This window comes from Panthera tigris, chromosome B4 (assembly GCF_018350195.1).
Source record: "Panthera tigris isolate Pti1 chromosome B4, P.tigris_Pti1_mat1.1, whole genome shotgun sequence".
Lineage (NCBI taxonomy): Eukaryota > Metazoa > Chordata > Mammalia > Carnivora > Felidae > Panthera > Panthera tigris.
The window spans coordinates 60,068,768-60,086,155 of NC_056666.1; the positions used below are offsets into that span (position 1 = coordinate 60,068,768).

The 17,388-nt window shown below is 42.2% G+C and overlaps 1 protein-coding gene across 2 annotated transcripts in view; it reads left to right on the plus strand.

The window, feature by feature from the left end:
- The window catches only part of PPFIBP1 (PPFIA binding protein 1), a 174,704-nt gene that overhangs the window by 3,336 nt on the left and 153,980 nt on the right, over nt 1-17,388 (plus strand). The window contains exon 2 of one of the 2 annotated variants that reach the window (XM_042992007.1): nt 10,863-10,942. The exons of the other annotated variant lie outside the window; for it this stretch is intronic. The gene's annotated coding sequence lies outside the window, so the exon portion shown is untranslated. The remainder of the gene's footprint in view (nt 1-10,862; nt 10,943-17,388) is intronic. 2 annotated transcript variants of the gene reach the window in all.

Genomic DNA, 17,388 nt, shown 5'->3' on the forward strand with positions numbered 1-17,388 from the left:
GAACAAAGTGTCTGTCTTCTGGCCAGCAGTTCCCTTCAACGAAAGGTTGATAATTTCACTGTTAAATCAGTCATCAAATTGTCCAAAAATGGACACTATCCAAAAACTGCTCTGGGCTTGTGTGGTTGCATTTGTTTCTTAAACTCGTCACAGTGCACGTCAGAACCTTCTTCCTAGTCCAAAAGCCTACAGCTTCAGCCATGTATATTACAACCACAAAGACTGATGCTTTAGTAATTGGAGGTAATGGCCTAAAACAACTTAACTGAACCTACCCACCCTACAAAAAAAACAAAGACTCTTCTATTTTGCACTGTTTATTTTAAATATAGTCATTGATGTCAGTTTGGTGTAAGTTGATAATGTTTCAAAAGGCCAAGTGGTGAGGATTACTTTTGCTTCAGTACTTTTTTCCATTTTGAAGGATCTAAAACACCAAACAACTGGATTTTAGATTAAAAAATGGGCCCGTCTGGAAGTTTTAAGTTTGCACACTTGTTAGGCACTTTTGTAGGGGAGAGGAGGATCTGGGTGAAATGTGTACCAGTCTGGACCCGTTGAAGAGCTTCTAGTTCTGAGATGTGGGTTTGGACTCCGAGTGGTCCCGATGGGTGTGTTGTCACAGTTTGTGACTGGACTTTGGTTATGTGTCTCCCTAGAACTTGCTGTGACTCACATTTTGACTGGCCCACATGCAAATCCTAGTTTTTTTTGGCAAATGTAATGCGTTCAGAATAGAAAGATCATTTGGTGGTTTCTGTACAGTGGTGTACCTAAAAATGTCCATGACTGAAGAAATTGTACAAACTCGAATTGCATTCAGTATCACTCATTCTGGCAAAGGCTCATGTCTCAAATATGAATCCTGGAGGAGGAAGATCAAATCCTGTCATGTCCGGGGCTGGCTGTGGGTTTTATGGACACCCTCTGAACTCCAGAGTAAGTCTAGTTGTTTTCACCTCTCCTTTAATTTAGGGAAATCAAGCATTTGACATAAAAAAACAGACGCAAGTTTGAGAGAGCAGGTGTGCTGATCCCTTGTGTGTGTTTGTTAACAAGGGCAAACTTAATTTTACCTGGTAAGAGAGAGTAAAGATGCTGTTTTCATTGCCAAGCCCATTCACATGTGGCTCAGTTCTTTAGGCAAGCAAGGTGGTTCTTGGGAAGAAGTAGGTAGGGCCATTGGGAAGTGCATTAATTCTTTCGTGCTATGAATGTAAAACTCTACTGTATCTCTCTGTATGTAGGATCTAGCTCACAGGATCTAGTCCCTTTTTTGCTGGCCCTTTATCACCTTTCTCACTATAGCATTTTGCACAAATGTCATCTTGCTACTACCGGGTTTTATCAGGTTTGCTTTCTTTACGAGAAAGTGAAACTGAGGCGAAAAGTCTATGGCCCGCTTTCTTAATATAACTTGTTGTGGCCACAGTTGCATAAATGATGTTTCTGCAACCATTATCTTTCTCTAAAGATGCTGCTGCTTATAACAACACATCGTAGAGAGTTTTATTTTGTTTGAATCGGAATTTGCACACGCTCTATTTCTTCTTATGAATGATAGAAAAGTCTGAGCCTGTAGGTTCCCATCTGTATTGACTCTGGGAAGTGAGTGAGTGGGAGGAAGGGAAGCGGCGAGGACTCAGGAGAGACTCTGGTTGAACCTGTGAGTTGGTCAGGATGATTTGTGTGAAGTCACCTGGGTCTCCGTGTTTTTCCTCTGGATCAGCTGCTTTGGATGCTTTCGCGTTCTTCCAGCCCCCACTCCCGGCAGTTTGTGACTTTGCACAAAGTCAGCTTCTCAGGCAGCTTCTCAGCACAGAGTTAAGGTTCTTTCATTGCTTTTTTCTCTCCAGAATACCTGATTCTCTAGCGTGACTTGTGCTCTGTCTACATCACCCTCTGGGGCAGACACAACTAGATGCCAACCAGAATCCTTCCTACCCACCTCTAACCTACAGCTAAACTCATTTTGTTTAATTTACCACCATAAAAAAAAAACCCAAAAAACAAAAACTTAATTTTTCCCTTGTAGGATGTCTAAGTGCTAGTAGTCGTGGCCAATGAGACGGAAGTAGGTGGGTAAGGCTCCCCACCACATTCAAAGCTCTTACAAGGGGATGGCCTCTGTGAGTTTGCCTTTTGCTCTTTGTACGTTTTTCTCCCTGGAACACAAAGGCTATTTTCTAAGTGGAGAAACCATCTTGTGACCACAGACTAGTAGCTTAAGGGTTAAGTAGGCTGAGAAGCTGATGGCATTTTGGAACTGCTGTACCAGACCGTGTCTGCCCATTTCTTGACTTTTTGTGAGAAGAATAAAATCTCTATTTGGTTAGACCACAGAAATTGGGTCTCTTACTTGTAGCCAAATGTAATCCTGAGTCTAAATTTTAAAAAGTCATAGTTCGTCTTTTCTCTACGAATTGAAAGGCAGCATTCTGTATGACCAAAGAGGGGTCAGACTGGAGCAAATTGACCCTCAGCTTCAATCCTGGCTTTGCTATTTATTACAATTATTTTAAAATTTTTTCTTAATGTTTATTTTTGAGAGAGAGAGAGAGACAGAAAGAGTGTGAACGGGCGAGGGGCAGAGAGAGAGGGAGACAGAGAATCTGAAGCAGGTTCCAGGCACTGGAACCTGTCAGCATTCCAGCTGTCAGCATTGAGCCCGATGCGAGGCTCGAACTCACAAACTGTGAGATCATGACCTGAGCTGAAGTCAGATGCTTACTGACTGAGCCACCCAGGTGCCCTACTATTTATTACATTCTAATATTGGCAAGTAACTTCCCTGAGTCTCAGTTCTTCCATCTTTAGCATGGTGGTACTGATATTTGTCTCACAGAATTTTTAGAAATAATTGAGAAATAATGAGAAATTATTAATAGAATTAATAGTGGCACATTTGGCATATACATTTTTAACAAATGGTGGCAGCCGCTGCTGAGGGAGAGTGTAATGGGGAGCCTGAAGAGGCAAGAAATTCAACTTCGAGTAGGTTCTCAGTAAACACAGATCGAAGTACTGAATGGGCCGTTAGCTTTACACCTGCAGCCACTGAACTCTTCGTGCTCACCGTTCGTTCCAGCGCCCATCTCTTATCCTCAGTTCCACCTGCCTACACCAGAATATTTGGAGCTTTTCTGTGTCCCAACATGGGGTGAAAAGGCAGAGGATGTCCTTATGAGAAATTTATTAGTTATAGCCTAGGTCATCAATGAAAGGTGTTTGGCTCCAGAGTCAGACAGATGTAGATTAAAAGCCCATGTCCTTGGGGCGCCTGGGTGGCGCAGTCGGTTAAGCGTCCGACTTCAGCCAGGTCACGATCTCGCGGTCCGTGAGTTCGAGCCCCGCGTCAGGCTCTGGGCTGATGGCTCGGAGCCTGGAGCCTGTTTCCGATTCTGTGTCTCCCTCTCTCTCTGCCCCTCCCCCGTTCATGCTCTGTCTCTCTCTGTCCCAAAAATAAATTAAAACAAAACAAAACAAAAAACCTTGAAAAGCCCATGTCCTTACTGGCTGTGTGATTTTTGTCTCCTGTGAAATGGGAATAACTGGGTGGTTGTGAGGATGAAATAGGGTATTACGTGTGTGTAAGCAATTCTTGGCCTTGGTGTGAGGTCCTCTTGAAGATGTAAGGACAAAACATGGCCTTTATCCTTGGGAATATTCACGTATAGGAGATGGGGGCAGAAAGGAGAAGGCCCTCCTTACACATAACCATAATACAAAACCGATTTAGAATACTATTTAGCTGTTAAAATGGTTGAAAAAAAATATGTTGACTAGATGTCTATTGTATATTAAGAAAAACAACCAAGCACACATGTATAGTTTATATTTGTCAATGCATGAAAAATTGTTAAATTAGGAGGTAATTTATGGGATGTCGATTAGCATGGCAGGGAAGATGAAAGGGGTTTTAATTTTTTTTTAAAGCATACTGTTTATTTTACAACACACATTACTCTTGAGATATAGGAAGTATTAAAGTTTAAAAAATTGATTCATTAGGCCTTTTGGAGGTAGGTATGGGAAGAGTGTGCTGTCTATGAGTTGCATGAGTCACTCAAATGAAAGGTTGGGTTTGGTGGGGTCCTGCTAGAGGAGGTGGGATTTGAATGGTCCCTGAAGGAGGAGTAGGAGATTTTGAGGCGGTAGAAGGGGGAGATGAGCCCACTGGGGTTTGGAGCAAAGGTAGAATGTAGTGAGATGAATTTTAGAGAAAGGTAAGATCCAGAGATCAATATTAAGAGAGGTAAGATATAATGGAGTCAGCCCTTAGAGGGTTTTTAGGAGAGTGACAAGGTTATGCTTTAAAATGAGATTCTTTTACAGGTGGGGAGAATTATGAGAATTATGTTATAAAGGTGACTTTGGAAATAGTATGTTGAATGTGACTAGAATATAAGTGGTGAGGGGTGGGGAGAAGGGCAGAACACCTTCAGTCAAGAAAGGCATACAAGTGAAAGTTGAATTTTAATGGGAAATAGGATGAATTAAGAATTGGACACCTGGAATTTGAGATTCCATCATGACCCACAATAACCTATCTCTGTCTTCTCATTATATAAATGGGTAAAGTAACAGTACCTGTCTCATTAGGTTTTTGGAACGACAGCAGCAAGAGTAATAATAGCTCCTACTTACACAGGGCAAGCACTGTTCTAAGTACCTTAAATATTTTAACTTCGATTTAATCCCTACATCAGCCCTAAGAACAGACACTGTTATTCCTACATTACAGATGAGGAGCCTGAGGCACAGAGAGGCTAGATGAATTTCCCTAGATTGTTTGTGTTGGACTCTGTGTTAAATGCAGGTAGGTACAGTCTCTAGGGTCAGAATCTTCAACCACTTCATGTTATTGCCTCTGGCTTATTTCTGGACTTGGCATTGTCAGAAGCCATTAAGAACTGTTGATGTATCTACACAAAGGTGTTAAGAATTTGAAATTTAGGTTTGGAGTTTAGGCAGAATCCTAGATTGATGAATCGTTTCCATGGAGCTGTTACACAACAATTAAAGGTAGATGAACTCACTACAGAAGATGATGTAGAATAAAAAGGGAAGCAAGTACAGAACCTTCAGGGAACTCTTCTTTTTTACACTTTATGTATATTTAATTTATTCTTTTTTATAGTCCAATATTTTTAAATGACTAGAAAATATGGGACAAGGAACCATGACAGGATATGGTATGCTGAAGTTTATTTGAGTCTAGTGTTGATAAATTATTTCTAGGCCATGGAAGTTTTTAATATCAAGAAAAGATGTCCTCTGTTAATGGATAAATAATGAGTACAGTTCATCTTGCATTTGATTTATTTTTGGAAATCCTAGAGGGATGCCAATAATCTGCTGAAGCACAACCATAAAATACTTCAGAAAGAAATAAAAAGGCAAAATTAAAAATTTAGTTATTTGCTATTTGTTAGGCTGTGTACAATATGTCAAATGTTCCCAATTTTATTTTATTTTTTATTTAAATTTTTAAATGAAAGATGACATACAGCGTTCTATCATTTTCAGGTGCATGACATAATGATTCGACAATTCTGTACATTCTGCAGTGCTCACCACACTAGATGTAGATACCACCTGTCACCATACAGTGTTATTGCAACGTTATTGACCATGTTTCCTCTGCTACACTTCTAATCTCTGTGACTTATTTATTTTGTTTTTAAAAATTTTTTTTTTTTAACGTTTATTTATTTTAGGGACAGAGAGAGACAGAGCATGAACGGGGGAGGGGCAGAGAGAGAGGGAGACACAGAATCGGAAACAGGCTCCAGGCTCTGAGCCATCAGCCCAGAGCCCGACGCGGGGCTCGAACTCACGGACTGCGAGATCGTGACCTGAGCTGAAGTCGGACGCCCAACCGACTGAGCCACCCAGGCGCCCCGTTTTGTAACTGGAAGTTTGTACCTCTTATCCCCTACCCCCCTTCACCTATTTTAAAGAAGATGCAGAATAAAAAGAGAAGCAAAGTACAAACTGTCAAGGAACTCTTGGCATTGAGGCATGATGAGGCTAAAGAAAATTTATTAAAGGAGGTAGAGCACGAACCACCAGAGAAGGGGAAGATGGTGACAGCAAAGGGAAGAAGCACACCCTACACAGGGGGACTGTCCTTGCCATCTGGCACAACAGACCCATTACAAGGATGGGTCAACTGCCACTGGTCCAGCTACCAGGTCATTTGTGAACTTGGAGAGTGTACAGTAAAACCTTAGATTGCGAGTAACTTGTTCTGCAAGTGTTCTGCAAGATGAGCAAACATTTCTAATAATTTGTTTTTACATTTTTTTAACGTTTACTTATTTTTGAGAGAGAGACCGAGCACAAGCAGGGGAGGGGCAGAGAGAGAGGGAGACACAGAATCGGAAGCAGTCTCCAGGTTCTGAGCTGTCAGCACAGAGCCCGATATGGGGCTCGAACTCATGAACTGTGAGACCACGACCTGAAGCGAAGTCAGATGCTCAACCGACTGGGCCACCCAGGCACACCTCTAATACATGTTAATTTGGTAAGCGAGCAGTGTCTTGCCCTATGAGTCGTATGTGATGTCAAGTGTCACATGATCACAGCTGAGCCAATGGTTCTTGAAATTCACTCTTATATACTAGTGCTTTGGATTACAAGCATGTTTCCAGAACGATTTATGCTGTGAACCAAGGTTTTACTATATTTTCATTAGCGCAGTAGAGATGGAATCCAGAGTGCAAAAACCTGGCTATTACAAGGGAGGAGATGAGCTGCAGGTGGCCCATTAGCCCAGCCTTTCAAGGAATCGGACAAGGAGGAGCATGCTGCGACAGCTTGGTTTGAGGCAGGCACAGGTACAGGGGGTAGTGTGAAAGCAGCAAAAGCAAGGGGGGGAATGAGTACAAAGTCTAGGGGAGGGGGCCACAGATGGATTAAAAATCAGGGGGGCGAATGCCTGGTTAGCCTTGAACTCCATAAGAACTTTCTTCAGATAGGATGGAAGAAAGGATGGGGGAAACAGAAAAAAATGTGATTGGAAGCGATAAGAGTTGAGTAAGTTCACCGCAGGCAGTCTGCATTTTTTCAGTGTAATAAGAATCAGTGAAAGGAAATTCATAGACAGGCGATTTAGGCTCCTGAGAGGCTGGCTCTTGGGGATTACTGGTGCAGAGGAAAAATTTGAAAGAATGACCGAAGTCTCTCATCTAAACAATACAAGCTGACACATTTGTCGGGATGTGTCTCCAGGCAGGAAAGTAATTTATTGAAGTGGAAAGTGGTGGCTACAAAAAGAGGAGGAGAATGAAATGAGACAAAGGAAAACTTGACTGTATTTGAAGGAGGAATTTTTAGACCACCAGACTTCGTCGTTCACAGAACCGCTTCCCTGGGGAAACCCAAGTGCTCCGAGTGGGGAGAAACAGCCTGAGTTTGGTCAAAACTGACCCGCCAAAGCATGGCAAAATACCCTGTAGAAGGTGTCTGCGTTGGATGCTGCTCGTGGTTAAGGTCTTCTGTAGTCTTTGGTTTACGGATGGATTTTAGAGTGATCTTTAGTCAGAAACAATGCTGAGTTGTAGTATCTCAGCAGATTTGTTGTAATGACCTGAGGGGGTGGGGGGAAAGGACTAAAGGGATTCGGTAATTAGGAGCATGGAACTAATGGAGCACGCCCATCAGTCCAGCCATGGGTATTTCTGGGTTTGCTCTGAAGGATATCAGGAGGAACTTACCCAGGTGTGTGTAGCATTTTAGATAGGCATGGTGTTCCTGAGTTCAATGGTTCTCAGTGGGGCTGGCGACATAATTTTTGGAGCCCTGTATAAAATGAAAATGTGTGGCCCCTCGTTCAAAAAGCAGGGGGGAAAATCCATGTTAAAGGTACTAACATGAAAAGCTTTTCCTTTTCTTCTATACCTTCTTGACGTGTTCTCGTGCTTGCTATTTAATAGCATTCTAAGTGAAGGAAAATTAAAAATTTAAATTATTAGCATGATTTTTACTTCTTATATGGTGCAGCCAGTGTTAAGTGTAAATATAAGAGTATTTGAAGGGCGCCTGGGTAACTCAGTTCGTTAAGCATCTGACTTCGGCTCAGATTTCATGGCTTGTGAGTTGGAGCCCTGCGTCGGGCTCTGTGCTGATAGCTCAGAGCCTGGAGTCTGCTTTGAATTCTGTGTCTCTGTCTCTGCCCCTCCCCTGCTTGCACTTTGTCTGTCTGTCTCTCAGAAACAAATAAACATTAACAAAAAGAATTTAAAAGCATTTGACACATCTGCAGAATTACTGAAATCACACACTTCATATTTTGTAATTTGTACATGCACATGTGTATTGTTCTTCCCAGAACGTGGAAACACTGTTCAAAACTAACTCACTGCTTCTTTTTTTCTTTTAAGTTTATTTATTTATTTTGAGAGAGAGAGAATCACAAACAACCTCTGTGCTCTCAGCACGGAGCCGGACGTGAGGCTTGAACTGGATCTCGATCTAATAAATTATGTGATCATGACCTGAGAGGAAACCAAGAGTTGGATGCTTAACCCAGGCGCCCCTTATCTCACTACTTTTTTATTTCACTTCTTGATACATGCATTCTGTCAGGCTTTGTCTCACAGAAGGAAGGGGCTGGCTTGAAGGAAGGACTGAAAGGAAGAAGAACCATGGGTTGCCCTATCTCTCCTTTTCCTTCTGTGCTATTATTTTCGGTGTACATGGTTGGCTAATAGTGGGAAGTAATAAGAGTAAGAGGATATGATAGGATTCTTTGGTTGTTTGTATTTCTTAGAAAGACATTGCTTTGTTTCTGTGTGCAGAGCAAGTTGTGGTTTCTTTGAATGGAAAGCACAGCTTCTGGGAGCTGTCAGCATTCACCTGCCTGCTCATTTGGTTACACTGGTAACACAGCTACCTTGACCTAGTCTTGCTAATATCCCATGCATCATGAATCTACAGAAATTCTGTGCTCTTGAGGTATTGCAAACACGGTGTAAAAATGGCAGCCACACATATTACATGGGATCTCCTCTGCTCATACATTGCCCCTTCAGACCTCCCTTATAAAACACAAGTTCAGAGTTAAACTAAGAATCTCGACGGGCGCCTGGGTGGCTTAGACAGTTAAGCTTCTGACTTTGGCTCGGGTCATGATCTCATAGTTGGTGAGTTTGAGCCCTGCATCGGGCTCTGTGCTGACAGCTCAGAGCCTGGAGCCTGCTTCAGATTCTGCGTCTCCCTCTCTCTCTGCCCCACCCCCACTTGCACTTGGTCTCTCCATCTCTCAAAAATGAGTAAGTGTTAGGGGCGCCTGGGTGGCTCAGTCGGTTAAGCGTCCGACTTCAGCTCAGGTCACGATCTCGCGGTCTGTGAGTTCGAGCCCCGCGTCGGGCTCTGGGCTGATGGCTCAGAGCCTGGAGCCTGCTTCCGATTCTGTGTCTGCCTCTCTCTCTCTCTGCCCCTCCCCCGTTCATGCTCTGTCTCTCTCTGTCTCAAAAATAAAAAATAAATGTTAAAAAAAAAAAATTAAAAAAAAATGAATAAGTGTTAAAGAAAAAAAAAAGAATCTCAAGATGACGACAGCAGAGCATTAAACCAAGTGTGGACCCTTTCTGAGCATAGGGTCCTGTGTAACTACACAGGTCACAAGTCCATGAGTACGGCTCTGTTCTCAGAAGTCAAAGAGCACACTCTTAAGCCTGTATGCCTCTGGTCTTAAAGATTCACTCACCTTCATTATCAAAGTTGCAATGGGTCAGGTTTGTGTCTGGTATCCTAGGGACCCTCGCCTTGCCATCATCACTGGTATTTTTGCCTTTCATACATTTTTGAATCACTCTCCATTGCTTCTGCCATTGCTTTGGTTTATATCCCTATCAGCTCTGAAGTAGACCCTGGGTGTCTAAATGGGATATCTCTCCCTGTTGGATGAGGGATTGTGTGGAAGCTGGTGGTGTGGGCAGTGAAAGAATTCACCTGAGGCAGAACAAAAGCAGCTTGTCTGATGGGCCTGTCTGTATTCATCCAGGTGGTCGCTGGGGGCCCTTCCTACATTCCATTGCTGAAGCCTGTTTGCCTAAAAGTGGCCTCTACAAACCCTGCAGCTCGTTTGTAGATGTACAACAAAACCCTGTATTGTACATCTCCTTGCCAGACAGATCTTCAAAATAAACCTTTGGTTTGAGGCCACCCTGCCAGCCCCAAAGCTTTACTTGACCTCCCATGGGCTTGGCAAGAGTTTTTAATGGCAAGACTGGTGGTCCTTCAGTTGAGACTGAACGGAGACAGGTTTCGTTTGACCTACACAGTATTTAAAGAAATTGAAGCCAGTACTTCAAGTTTGGGAGATTTCACCTAATTGAAATGCAGATTTTAAAAGCAGGCAATCTGGCTGCTCTGGGCTGTTGTTTCTTATGTTGGGCTGATGCCCTTAGAGAACAGGAGGACCTGTGGATTTGGGAAGGAAGACGTTTGGATTTACTTTTAGGGCAGATTGACTCATTATTCTGGCAAAATCATCACTTTCCCTTAATGCAGATTTAAAACAAGCATCTGTCTGTTGTTCTCAGGGAAAGCTGATCTTTTAGTGTGAGAAATTAAGTTCTCCACCTTCATAATGGAAGTTGAATGTATGCTTTGCAGCAGCCCTTGGTTACTTTTTTAGGAGAAATGTTTCTTCGGTGTCACCTGGTCAGCGTCCCCACTGGTCACCTTGTGACCTCGTCTGGTCTTGACCTCTTTCTCCAAGCTTGTGTTCCCCTGTCCTGCTGTGCTGAGACCCGGCCTGCCCCTCTGGAGAGCTTTAAGCCCAGCCCCACCTTTTCTGCTTCGCTTGTTGCTCTGCTCTTTGCTTGAACCTTTCCTTGTCTTTCCTCTAGGCCCAACTGAGGCAGTTCAGGAAACTCTTGTTGCCGAGAGCCTGCGTGAAAACTCAGCCCTTAAACTCTGCTGGAAGCAGGTAATTAAAATTTTGGATTTTTAAATGCTCGAGCACCACGTGGGTAGTACATTCAGATTGTTTTTGAGGGTCCATTCCGGCCCGATGATTTTGAAACGCTCTAATTCGTCCAGTGCCTGTGCCTATTTATTGCCAGTATCTAGTTGGTTTTTGAAATTGTGCTTTGGGGAAGGAGCTTTATTCGCACTGTCTCAGTGAATTAGGAGGACAGCACATCTCCCTTTGACAGATGAGGAAACGGTTTTCTCCAAAACCGACACTCTAAAGAGCTTATCCTTGCCTTATGTCTTATTTCTTCAGATAGGTTGTATACTTGTCGAAGGCTGTGACTGGGCCTTTGTTGCCAGGCTGTGTCTGTTACTGTCAATACATGTTTCCATGACAAGAGAAATGGTTTACTCAGCCAGTATGCACCAAGGCGTAGACAAGGCTCCATGGGGGTGATGCAAAGGATATCAAGTAGGAAAGATGGGTGGGCAGCAGTTATACTAGAAGGTATGCCTCCGACCTGTGCACAAATACAAGTATAGAGTTTTGGATCTTGGGCTTTGAAGTTAGATGGGCCTAGCTGTGTCTGTTTCCTCATTTGTAAAATGGGGGCAATAATAAAGGAACAAATAGCTTATCATTTGTTCCGCTGGTTTTCAGCTGCGGTGATTTCACTCCGTAGGAGTCAGGAAACATTTCTCATGTTACAGCTGGGGATGGAGGGAGGACTGATGTCCAGTGACTAGTGTCCAGGGATGCCACTGAACACCCTTCAATGCAAGGGACGTAACCAGAAATTACCGGCTCGAACTGACAGCTGGTGCTGAAGGTGAGAAACCCTGCCTTGTGGGTTTGTGAGGGTGAAGCCAGACCATGCATGCCATCTCAAAGATTGTAAAATCAAGCCTTGAGGAGGGTGAATCCCAAAAGGCTCCGTGTCAGCGGCATCTGTGATCCTTGCCAAGGAAAACCCTTGTTCTAAGGATTTCATGCTCTCCTGTTTAGAAGACTCAACTGGAGAATGTTTGTGTTACGCTGTGTGCTAACATGAGCTGGCTGCACATATCGGAGCTGTGAAAACAATTGTTAATTTTTAGGGTGTTCCTGGTAAACTTCCTGCTTGCTTAACTAGTTTGTTCTATGATAATGTTGGTGTGTGGGTTTAAGTCCTCTGTCTGATGGAAAATATTCTGGTTAATGAATTTCCAAAATATGTTTTGGCAAGTGGGATGTGAAAAGTCCTTGTTTTCACATCAACAAGCCTCATGTTTTTCTAGTCCTAGATTTAAAACAAGGCCACCCTTCCCCCTGTTGACTGTCTTACCTGCCCACTGCACAGTGTTTGGGTATTGGTGGGAGTGGTTTGGAGGGTTGTTGGATTTCCATCAATTGTTTGTTGTGGATTTGCAGGAGAGATGGTTATTTAAATCTTTTGTAACTTCAAAAGTAGTAATGCACCTTATGGACGATTTTAGTAGCATAGAACAACCATAAAGACACAGTTAAAAAAAAAAAAAAGTCTTCAGTAATCCTACCACACAAAGGTACAACTATAGTTGCTGTGTTTCTTTACATTTTTTTATTTGTATTTTTCCCCATATTTGAAATATTTTGAGTATGTGATTTGTGTCCCCCCTTTATTTTATTTAACATTGTTTTATTTGCCCTTCCCTACCCTACAAAAATAACTGTAAATATTATTTCTTTTTTTAAAACATTTTTTTATGTTTGTTTATTTTTGAGAGACAGAATGGGAGCAGGGGAGGGGCAGAGAGAGAGAGAGGGAGACACAGAATCTGAAGCAGGTTCCAGGCTCTGAGCTGTCAGCACAGAGCCCGATGCAGGGTTTGAATTCACGAACCATGAGATCATGACCTGAGCCGAAGTCGGACGCTTAACCAACTGAGCCACCCAGGCACCCCTGTAAATACTATCTCTAAAGACTGTAAAGTATCCTATGTAGGGATGTTTCTTGATTTATTTAATCCCATTGAGGAGGCTGTTTTCAATATTTGATGAGCGTCTTTATGCAGTCAGCATTTTCTGTATAGATCATTTTTATCTTTTTTTAATGTTTATTTTTGAGAGAGCAGCGAGAGTGCAAGAGAGAGATAGGAAGGGAGGCAGACAGAGGATCCAAAGCAAGCGCTCAGTGCCCAGCCTGATGAGGGGCTGGAACTCATGAACTGTGAAATTAAGACCTGAGCCGAAGTCGGATGTTTAACTGACTGAGCCACCCTAGTGCCCCCAGATCCTTTTTATCTTTGTCATAGATGACCAGAAGTAGAACCAAAGGATGTGCATGCATATGAGTATCTTGGTTGATATTGCTGTTGGTTGCCAATAAAGTTTGTACTAAGTTTTGCTGCCATTAGCAGAATGATTTCTCATTTTAATAATATTTGGCAATTTTCTAGGAGAAAAGACTTTGGTTTTTCTTTTCTTTTTTATTTGATATTAATGAGATCAAACATGTTTATATGACTGTTGACTGTATTTCCTGTTAAAACTTCATGAACTTTACCTGCTTATTATTTATTATTGGGAATTAGTATCTTTCTTGTTTGCCGTAAACTATGTGTTTCACTTAACCCTTATTTACCTTTTCTCATTGTTATTATAAATATTTTGACTTCGTTTTTTTTCCCTTCAATTTTCTATTTGGTTTGCCTTTCAATTTTGTTTTTAGTCATATAGAAATAGAAAATTTTTATGTAGTCAAATCTTGATGTTTTTTTCCACCGTCTTTCACCTTCTTTTGTCTATATTGAAATGAACCCTTTGTATTTTGGATGTGATTATACTGACTTGTCAGTGTTTTAAAATTCTCTCCCCACTGTAGACCGCTATAGAGTTTCTTAATGAGTGAGGATAAATGGGCTTCAAGAACTTGGTCTAATATGGGCACCCATTGTGTACCATGGAAAACACTCCACGTCTCTGTGTGAGTGGGTTGGGTATGTGTGAGTAGGGAAAGTTGATGAGAAAGGTTGAGGCTCATGTTGGGCCGTGGCTTGTTTGGTTTTGTTTTAATTTCCTTTCCCACAGGGTGGAAGTGAGCTTTCCTGAAGGCAGGGGCTTCCACAGTTCTCACCTGGCTGAGTCACCGGGGCCAGCAGCTTGCTGAGCAAACAGTGGCTGTGCCTGGCACAGAGTTGGCCCACAACAATTATTTTGTCTAGTGCCTGAGAAGGTATACTGAGCAGAGGCTGGCCAAAGTCCCCCACCCCCACCCCCCCCCACTCCTTACCCCTGAAGTTTGATTCTCTTTGGCTCCAGGCTCTGTGTTGCTCAGCCTCATCAAGGTCACTCCCTAGCCTGTGAGGGGCTCCCTAGGTGCAGTTCACCAGCTGAAGCTTGAAGAAGAAGGTAATCATAACAAATAGTGTTTACTTCTTTTGCAAAGCGCTTTCACTACGGCTTTTTTATATGCTTCTCACCTCAACCTTATGAGGTTAAGTACTATTTTCATCTCCATTAATTTGGAGGAAACCACCACTCCATAGAAGCATAGTTAAAATCTAGAGCTTCTGACTCCAGAGCTGATCCTCTGTGCTTCTGAAACAGCTCTGTCATTATGATTTCTGGTTGTGATTTCTCGGTGGTGCTATTGGGCAGAAGGTAGCAGCAACTTTAGGTTTTGGAATCAGGCATAGCTTGGATGGGATTCCAAGAGAGTCATGTCTTAATATTGTGAGTTTGCTACTTGACCAGCCTGAGCCTTGGTTTCCTTGTCTGTAAATGGAAACAACAATGTCTACCTTGCAGGGATGTTGGAAAGTTTAAGTTGAGATAATCTATACAAGACTCCTAGAACAGTACCTGGCTCACTAATTGTGGGTGCTTGGTAATGATGCTTCCTAGTCTCAAGGCTCAAAATGCTACTGTTCTTTTTTGTTACCAGCATTTCAGAATAACTGGCAAACCTTCTCAGACTTGTGAAATTTCAGTAAATATTATTTATATTTCAGTGCAAGAAACATTTGTTTATCTGGCCTGCTTATTTTCCTGTTGAGTCGATGTTCTTCCCTGTTGTGGATATCACCTGCTTCTCTGAAATCCTTCTGCTTGGAGAACTTTGTGATGAATCTCCAGCTTAGTCCTGTACTCACAGCCAAAACAAAACATGTTTTGTCTACATGTTTATGTAAAAGCACGGACCGTTTTTTGGAAGGGCCATAACCCAGTCATTCCTTTACACATAGTTGAGATTTTTGGCATCTTTCATGGAGTTGTTACTTGTCCCCTGTTAATATAAACATTCAGGTAACAAAGTAGTCTTAAAAAGAAAGTCGTAGAAAATCATGAGAAAAGAGAAAGTTGCTAAATAACTCTGGAGACCAGTTGTTAATTAAATCTCATTTTTCAGACCATGTACAAAGTGAGTTGGATTTGATTGGTCCTTATGCTAGATTTGGTCATCCACCTAAAAAGCCTCCACTAAAGAGGCAGAAAGCCTCTTTCTGCCTAAAGAGTTTCAACATGAGGATTGTCTTGCCAGTTAACTTCTATTGTATGTTTATTCAGACTTTTTCATTTTAATAAATTGAGCCAAGTAATTATATATGTTAGCTTAGAGTTGTATTATAATCCAATGCAGCCTTGTTTCTATGGAGTTAAAGATAATGCCTTTCGGCAATCTTCTTTAAAGTGTTTCTTGGATCTTACTTATTTTTTGTTCCTGAAGCCACAGTTGCATTTTCAACAATACACCCTCTTAGTATTGGAAAGGGGAAAGGTTAATGTGGATGGGGCCTTAGTGGGTTAATAACTAACCTTCTTGTTCTTATTCTGGGAAATTTAAATGTGTTGTCCTATGTTTTTTCCATTCCCGCCCTCCCCCCCCCTCCCCCCATGGTAGGAATGGAGAGACAAGGATGGGAAAGCTTCTTTTTAATGTAATTTATATAAGTTACATAAATTAGAGTCATAAATTAGTTGCATTTTTATATAATTCATGCCATATGTATATGCTTTACATAACACATGGATACAGTTAAGTATCAATGATTAAGTGAAATTTACGTGATTTCTGAGTTCCCTCTTATATCTGGAGTTCAAGGATCAAAGTGAGTGCACTGTTGGCCAAATCTCGTGACTATTGCAAAGTGAGTGTAGGACATTGTAAAATGCTATGCTCCATTTTAATGGTCAGTAGGCAGTTGTTTTCCTAAAATTCTGGGCCTAATGTTTGATTTCTTAATTTGTAGCCAGAGTGGACATTTGGGGGCAGAGGTGGGAGTGTTGATAATGGTGGAGAGAGTAGATTAAATCTGGAAGAATAAAATTGGTGCTGATGTGAGTATTAATTAACAGGATACAAAGGACTAAAGATTGTGTTTTGTGATCACAAGATAACAATCCAGTTGGGCAGCCCTGAGCCCACTGCGGATCAGCCAGATCGTTTTGGCACCAGCCCTTTGAAACAAAGCCTGAGAACCCAGCGAGTTTTACCAGGCATTTCTTGTTGCTGGCTGGCTGGCTGGCTGGCTGGCTGGCTTATGGAGTAAATAGAGTAATTAGCTCTCATTAGCACTCCCACAAGCTGTAATGCATCCACCTGAGGCAGAGAGACGCTTGCTTCTGTTCCTGATGTTCCTGAAAACGTTGAAAATCCCCATCTGATCTCTTCAGTACAAGCATTTTTGCGTTGCAGAAACAGAATGCCAAGTTGGCAAGAATAAAACCCACCAAGTGTCTCAAATGACGGTAGCAAAGCCTGCTGACCAGGGTGGAAGGCTTTCCTAAGAACAATGACTGTGTCTAAGAAAGTGGTGAGCCTTTTAATATAAAGCCTTTTCTTCGCTCTCCCCGCCCCACTGCCCTCTTGTGTATTCGACTGATAAGAACCAGGTTAGTCAGAGATACTGAACCCTTGTGGTCATATAACTTGATCTCCTTAACCTCTTGTCAGCTAGACTTTAGAAGTTGTGTACCAACAGAGTATCTGCGTTGTTTCAAGTCCTTGAGAAAGAGAGACCTTGGAGGGTGGTTTGTGGCCCTGTTCAGGACCACCTGCTGTTGATAATCCATGTTCCTATGAAACAGATCTGTAGTTATGAAGGTGGAAGCCAGAAAGGCCGATGGAGGAGGGAGACAGAGTCTTGGGGGCTTTGCACACAATCCTGGAGAAATAACACAGAAAAATTGCAAATGGGTAGATTTTATGGGAAAGGATCTTGAACCAAGAATCTGGCAATCTAATCCCGACATTGATCAGGTGTGTGATCCTGGGTAAGTCATGAAAGTGAGGTAATCATACCAGCCCTGCCCTTACACGGAGAGCTGTGAGGGTCAAAGGAGACAATGTGTAAAAAGCTATAAAACATTAAGCAGGAGTGTGATTTTAAGTTGAGATTTTCACATGGAGAATATTATCTTCATTTTTAACCTTCTGAACCCAAACCTTTGGTGATAAGATAACAGACACTGTGCAGGTACCTGCTTTTGCTCTGACT